This window comes from Marmota monax, unplaced genomic scaffold (assembly GCF_021218885.2).
Source record: "Marmota monax isolate L192 unplaced genomic scaffold, Marmota_monax_Labrador192_F-V1.1 WCK01_AAM20220418_F8-fsc00020, whole genome shotgun sequence".
NCBI classification, from domain to species: domain Eukaryota; kingdom Metazoa; phylum Chordata; class Mammalia; order Rodentia; family Sciuridae; genus Marmota; species Marmota monax.
In genome coordinates, this window is record NW_026692912.1 from 4,947,402 (window position 1) to 4,955,082 (window position 7,681).

Consider the following 7,681-nt stretch of genomic DNA (forward strand, 5'->3'; position numbering starts at 1 on the left):
TATTTTCTTATTTGTCCAAACTTAATTTATCAATGATTTATGAAAGACAGTACAGAGTTTACTAGTCATCTACACAGTTTGATTTTTTGCCACACTTTACCCTACCTTGGTTAAACATTGTCAGGTTTATGAAAAGCACTAAAACACTGAGCATTTAAACACTTCAGTTTCTTTGGCTGTCTTTGGGATGCCCAACCACTTTATTATACTTTAAACCAGAGACTGTTGGGGAATATAAAAGAAGAAAGGAGGGAAAGAAGGAAGGAAGGAAGGAGGAAGAGAATAAAGAGAGAAAGAAGAAAGTTAATGTGTTCAGTAAGATTATAATCTGGTAGGAAAGGTTGAAATGAAAAGACAATCTTCCTCATCACCCCCATCATTACCACTCTTGAATACCTGTTAGGGGCGGGTACCACACAAAACACTGCACATTATCTCATTTAATGCTCTTGATGATGTTTTTGGAGGTAGCCATCGTAACCTGGCTTACAAATGAGAAAACTGAGCCCTGGGAGGCCTCTGGCTCTGCAGTGACTGAGTCACAGCTGCATCCTGAGCTCTTTCTGATTTCAGAGCTTGTGATTCTTCCATTCCTGCATGCTGCCCCCACAGGAAAGCTTCAAAACCAAAGACAGTGATTAATTGCCAGCTTGATTAATAGAGACAGAGCCAGTCCCAACATGGAGTAGATTCATTCCTGGCTGCTGCTGATGTTTATTGTGTCTGCATTTGGGCTGACTATTGGTTCTCACCCTCCTAATGTGATCCGTGTGGGGGCAGATTAGAGCCTTGTAAAGTGCACAGAAGCCATGCAGTGTGTGAGTTGTTTTTATGTGTTACAGGCAAGATAATGAGACCTATAGACAGTTTTGCTCCTTCCCATAGGACCAGTTTATAGATTATAGATCATAGAATCTGAGCACATTATCTTTTCTCCTTCCATCTCTATCTGCATTTCTAGGTAGTAACAGAAATGCATTCCTGATTGCATTTGGAATCCTGGAGTCATTCATTCAGTCATTCATCTAACCCATATTTACAAGTCTCCACAAAGTACCTGCTAATATCCTAGGCACCGCACACACAAAGGTGGAAAACCACAGCCTTGGTCCTTAGGAAGTTGTCTCAATGGGAATAGACCTACAGTTTCCCAATTTAGAAATAACAAGCCCAGGAGGCACACTTAATCTATTCACTTTTGGAATAGAGATTCTTCTTACAACACAATTTTTTAAAATTATCACATCTTAAATAGAAGATGAATACTTACAAATACAGGTGGAATTGGAAGGGGAAAAGATAATGGGCTCAGATTTAGTGTATTCTATAATCTATAATGTTCTCAGAAGTAGAAATAATCTCCCCAAAGGATTACAATGAAAAAAAAATGGATTTTATTTTGAATTCTTACTTGGTATGAGGCTTAGCCAAGACTCAAAGGCCAACCACTCTCTTTCTCTTGCCCTACCCTGCCAATCTCTCCAGCAGGAGGAGCAACTATTAGAGAGATGTTAAAGAGAATAAAAAGAAATGTAGAGGTGGATACAAGGGAACTCTATAGTTTCTGCTCAGTTTTTCTGTAAACCTACAACTGTTCTAAAAATAACATTTTAATTTTATAAAGTATACATATAAGAGTCAAATTAAGACTTTCAATTGTTCTTAAAGAAATTCCTGACTGGGCTCAGTGGTGCTGGCCTGTAATCTCAGCGGCTCTGGAGGCTGAGGCAGGAGGATCTTGAGTTCAAAGCCAGCCTCAGCAATGGCGAGGCACCAAGCAACTCAGTGAGACCCTGTCTCTAAATAAAATACAAAATAGGGCTGGGGATGTGGCTCAGTGGTCAAGTGCCCCTCAGTATGCCCCTCTCCCTGCAAAAGAAATTCCTATTACCCTGAAATGGTCTCTCACGGTACCATTAGTTCACAGGCCACATTTTGTGAAACACTGTTTAGTCCAAGTTTTGATTATCAGAAAGAAGAAGTGTCAAAAGAAGGAAGATGTGTCAACTCTGCCCTTTGAATTTTCTCCTGTCCATGGCAGGAGGATGAAGTTTTGAGTCATTCCTCTTCCTGCCAAACCCCTTCATGTTCAGGCTCTCACATTCATTTCCCCCTCCCCGCATTGCTCATGCACCCCAGGCATTATTTTCAAACTCTCTACTCTTCCCTGCATCTGGAACGTTCTTCCCCGTCTCTGCCTGTCAGACTACACTCATCCATCATGTGCATCACCAGCAAGCTCATCATCCCTCCACGTCGGCCCACACAGTCTTCTGTGAAGCTTCCTTTGGTCCTTCCAGACAGAGGAAAGTGTTCCTTCCCTGGTACAGCCACAGAGCCCTGTGTGCACGGCCACTGGGGAAGCCTTTTTTTTTTTTTTTTTTTTTTTTGGTTGGTTGTGGTGGGTTTTCAGGTCTACCTGAAGTTTCCAGATAAAATACATGGTACCTAGTTGTATTTAAATGTCAGTTCAACCAAGGGTGATTTTTAGTCTACCTCATGTAATATTGCCATTATTACAGGGTGCCTAGCTCTAGATATGACACCAATAAAAAAAATGATGGGGCATATTTTATTTGCCTTGAGAGAATTTTGTCATAATCATTTATCATGCCTTGAATTTTCTTCAGCACATCTGTGCTTCCATTTGGGCTCGACCGTTTCCTAGTGGTGTGACTGTGAACCAAGTACCTCATCTCTGTGCCTTTCCCTACCTCTTCCGAGGAGAATGGGTTATGACTGATGTCCTGGAGTTTGGGGAGGACTTAATAAGATGCCGTTTGTGTGTGCATATGTGTGGACGCCTGTGTCCCTTTAGAAGAGGGAAAGCTTACCAAGTGGATCTTAGTGGAAGTCTAATTGCTTAATTTTTTGATAAGAGTTTTGAATCTGCTTTTCTAATTGTTTATCTGGGATTCTTATCAAAAGTGTTGCCAATTGTTTTTGTAATTACTCTTTTGTTCTAATGCTTCATCAATGTTTTTAATCAGTCTTCTATTGTACTTTACCTGTGGGGCTCAAGCATGAATGTGCACCAGAGTCACCTGGATTTCCCACATGTCCCCCACACCTGCACCCCTCAGGTTCTGGTTCAGGATGTCTGGATTGGGTCTGATGTTTGCATTTCCCAGGCAATGCTCCTGCTCTTGGTCCCAGATGCTCACTTAGAGATTCCCTATACTAGGCCATCCCTGACAAAAATGAGGCCCCTTATATCAAGGGCTTTCAAACTCAGTAGAACTCACAATAAGTATATTTCACATCATGACCCTAGCATAAATGTTATATAAATAAGCAAGTTTCATGAAATAATACTTCCCATGACTATAATAGATGCACTTAGATTTTTTTTTTTTGTTGTTGTTCTAAGAAAATGCTGACCCATTAATTACAATTTAAGAACCATTATTAGATTATGCCCTGGCTGGATAATACATGAGTGTTTGATATATAAAAATTGTATTAGTAAAAAAGCACAACTCAGCATTAGACAACGAGGTAAGAAATAAGTTACATCTCCTTCTCTTTCCCTATTCCCATAGAAAGGCCATAATAAAAACATGGAACCTTCCACCTTTAGGCAGGTGAAGTCACAGGGAAACCTTGCTGCTGAGAGAGAGATAAAGAAGCCTGGAGTTTGCAGGGAATGCCCTTGGGCTCTGAGGTATGCACTGTTTTCTGGTTAAAATGGAAATAACAATGAAGAAAAGGACACATCTGCTTGCTTCAGCATGTGGAGAATACAAAATGCCTGGGGCGGCACGGGGAACTCCATGTGACATCTGCACACCTGGGCATGGAAGTCAATCACCTTGTTCCTCTTCTTTATAGATGCTTTCACGCATCTTCCCAGAGGGCCAGGGACTTGTGTCAGCTCTGGAGCAAGGTCCTTGGATCTCCTTTATCTAACATGCACACATTATCTGGTATGATTTCACTGTCCTCAAAGTTCATAGGTTGGAAACTTAATCCCCAATGCAACAGTGTCCAGAGGTGGGACTTTTAAGAGGCAATCAATGGATTGGTGTCATTATGAGGGGAGTGGATTTCTTCTACAAGTGGGGTTACCCTCTCTTGCCTCTGTCTCACTCATGTGTTCTCTTACCCTTCTGCCTTCCACCATGGGATGACACAGCAAGCAAGATGCCAGTACTTTGGTATTAGACCTCCTGGCCTCTAGGACAGTAAGAATAAATATATTTTCCTTATAAATTACCAGTCTGTGGCATTCTATTTTAGCAACACAAAACGGACTAAGATCCTACACAATTACATTATTAAACTTTCATACATATGAATTGACTTTTCCACTTTTCCACTAGATAATTTTCAAATTATCCTTCCTACAGTGTGGCCTGTGGGGACTTACTCAAAGTGCCAGACACTGTCACTCACCTTTACTAGTGCCAGTTCTGGTTCACAGTTCCCTGCTATATTGTTGTTGTTTCTGCAGCCTGGTTCTCTTAGAATAGAAAGCTCCAATCTTCCATCCAGGCCTGGACATCTTGTCTGGCCCAGTCTGTGTCTGAGCCTCACTCAGATATCACCTGGGCTTGGGAGAATGGCGTGCATGAGGAATAGGTGGAGAGAGACAGGTTCAGATCTCAACTGGGTTCTTGCTTTAGTCGAGTCAGAGAACCTTTTTTTTTTGTTTGTGGAATGCACCTAGCATACATCTGAGTCCAAAGATTTAAGGAATACCATGGGGCACAGGTCCTTCCACCTTTGCTCTGTGGCAGGGTTAGGCTTATGGGAAAGAAATGCAGTCAGACGTCCAAAAGTAATGCACAGTCTCCTCATCCCATGAACATTTCCATCTGTCCCTTCTGGGCTGGAAAGATACATAGCATCACTAAAAGTATTTGTGCTTTTTGTTTAAAAAGGAAAAGAAAAAGGAGAAATAAAACTTTTTTGGGGAACCATTTTTTTTTTTTGCACTGGAGATGAATTCAGGGCCCCTGGCACATGCCAGACAAGTATTTACCAGCAAATTACACCCTCAGTTCTTAACCAAAATCCTCTGGTAATCTCTAAGTCCAAGTCTGATTTTGAAAATTATACCTTTCATTAGCTGTATCTCACTTCCTTTGTTTTTTCTTTCTTTCTTGGTGTTGGGAATTGAACCCTGGGCTGTGTGTCTGGTAGGCAAGCACTCTGTTCTACCAGAGAGCTACACTTCCAACCTTCTAAATGGCTCTTTTTAAAATGAGGATATCCAACAAGATCATCTGAATGTTTTGTTTCATTTTTTTTCTTTTAGTATTTGGGATCGAACCCAGGGCTTTGTGCAAGGCTGTACAACTGAGTCACACTCTAGCCCTTTTTTGAAATTTTATTTCAAGACATGGTCTCACTAAGTTTCCCAGGCTGGCCTCAAACAGGTGATCTTCCTGCCTCAGCCTCCAGAGCAGTTGGGATTCTAGGTGTGCACCACCACACCTGGCTGGATATGAAATCTTTTAATCTTTAATTTTGTTAAGCAGTGAGTTTAACTGGTAGAATTTAAGACCAGCATGGCACCATTATATATGCTCAACTATATTACTTTTCTTAAATCCTTGACCTCAACTTTGGCAAACATACAGCCCGGGTTCTAATACAGATTCTTCTGGGCAAAATTGAAGGAGTTATTTTACTTCATCGTGTCTGTTTTGTCCTGTGTAAGAAAATAGGCATAAACATAGTACCTTCCAGGCTGGGGATGTGGCTCAGTGGTAAATGTTCACTAGTATGCTTGAGTCCCTGGATTTCTATCTGCAGCACTGGAAAAGGAAGGAAGGAAGGAAGGAAGAGAACTACCTTGCTAGCAGGCAGTGGTGTGTCACATCTTACCAGCTCACAAGAGGCTCTCGTGTATCTCTCTTCCAACTCTGTGTTTAGGGATGACACTAGCAGCTTAAAATTCTTATGTATTTACACTGCAGAAATTGGCAACCACTATGAACCACGACTTTTTCCTCCTAGAAAGCCACCTGCTAAACATTGCCCAGTACAATGATATTGACAGGATTGTTGCACAGGTTAAACCTGGTGATGAATGCAGAGGGATTACCACATTGCTTAGCACATGATATTTACATATGCAAGTATGGATGCATGTGTCAGCTCTTATCAGTCAAGTTTTGTTTTTAAATTGTCATTTTATTTTGATTTGTGTTGTTATCTTTCCTCTTTCTGGAGTCTTTTTTTTTTGGGGGGGGGAGGGTACCAGGGATTGAACTCCAGGGCACTCAGCCACTGAGCCACATCCTCCACCCTATTTTGTATTTTAGAGACAGGGTTTACTGAGTTGCTTAGCGCCTCACTGTTGCTGAGGCTGGCTTTGAACTTGGGATCCTTCTGTCTCGGCCTCCTGAGCTGCTGGGATTACAGGCTTGTGCCACCGCGCCCAGCTTTCTGTCTGGAGTCTTTCCCAATTGAATGGTCTGGCTGTTCTCTTTGGTGGAGGTGATAATGTATGACTGGGAGTGGTTGGCAGAGGCTACTTTCTGCTAGAAAACTGAAAAACAAAGAGCATCTATTCATAGTGATAGAAGGGATGATTCAGGTGCAAAGAGAAAAGCAGAGGAGAGAGAATCGAGCGGTAGCGCGCTCGTCTGGCATGCGTGCGGCCCGGGTTCGATCCTCATTAGCACCACATACAAAAAAAAGAAGATGTTGTATTCGCCGATAACTAAAAAATAAATATTAAAAAAAAAAAAAAAGAAAAGAAATACGTGAAATTCATGGATTTCCCTTCCCTCCCTCACCTCCCCACCCCCAGTTTCTAACCTCCTATCAAGTTTTATTTTTAATGTTTGTTACAGCATTTGGTACAGAGTAGGAGCTCAATAAGTATTTGTTGAATGAACAAGTTAGCAGGTACCATTTCCCCCTACTTTGTAGCCCAGAGGATTCTAATAAAGAACACAGATCCCATTCTTTGTTAAAATCTCAGTCATTTATGGCTCGGGAAGCTGGCTCTACTTTTTCTGATTCCAGTGTTCATCCAGAGGCAACCTCATGGGGAGTACAGTCATAAGAAAGAGTCATCTTCTCTGGGCTTCAAATATCTTATTTATTTATTTATTTATTTTTGGTACCAGGGATTGAACTCAGGGGCACTTAACTGCTGAGTCACATCCCCAGCCCTTTTAAAAAAATTTTAATTTTGAGACAGGGTCTCATTAAGTTGCTTAGGGCCTCGCTAAGTTCTGTGGCTGGCTTTGGATTTAAGATCCTCTTGCCTCAACTTCCTAAGTTGGAATTATAGGCATATGCCCTGCTCAGTTTTTAAAAACATATTATAGATGATAAAAGAATTATCTAGGGGCTGGAGATATAGCTCAGTTGGTAGAGTGCTTGCCTCACATGCACAAGGCCCTGGGTTCAATCCCCAGCACCACCAAAAAAAAAAAAAAAAAAAACCAACACACACACACACAAAACAAAAGAGAAGGAATTATCTGTTTTCTGTTTTTGTGAGATTTAGAAATTATTTTTAGGAGAATTTTAGAAAGGCAGAGGAGAGAAAAATGACAGTTCAAATATAAGATGCTGTGTTGGAAAGAATTTTGTCTTGCAAACAATGACTTAGTTGGTGAGAAAGTTCCATTTTGGAGCACTGTGGGATAATAAGGCATTTATTTGTTCTCTGATCACTGTGAAGAATTGCATCTTTGGAAATCTCTGGAAAACCTTG

General features: G+C 41.2%; 1 non-coding gene across 1 annotated transcript; it reads left to right on the forward strand.

The window, feature by feature from the left end:
* The first annotated feature begins 7,314 nt into the window (after window positions 1–7,314).
* Window positions 7,315–7,387, forward strand: Trnav-cac (transfer RNA valine (anticodon CAC)). The gene has a single exon. It is a non-coding gene; the product is annotated as a tRNA-Val (tRNA).
* The last annotated feature ends 294 nt before the right edge of the window (window positions 7,388–7,681 follow it).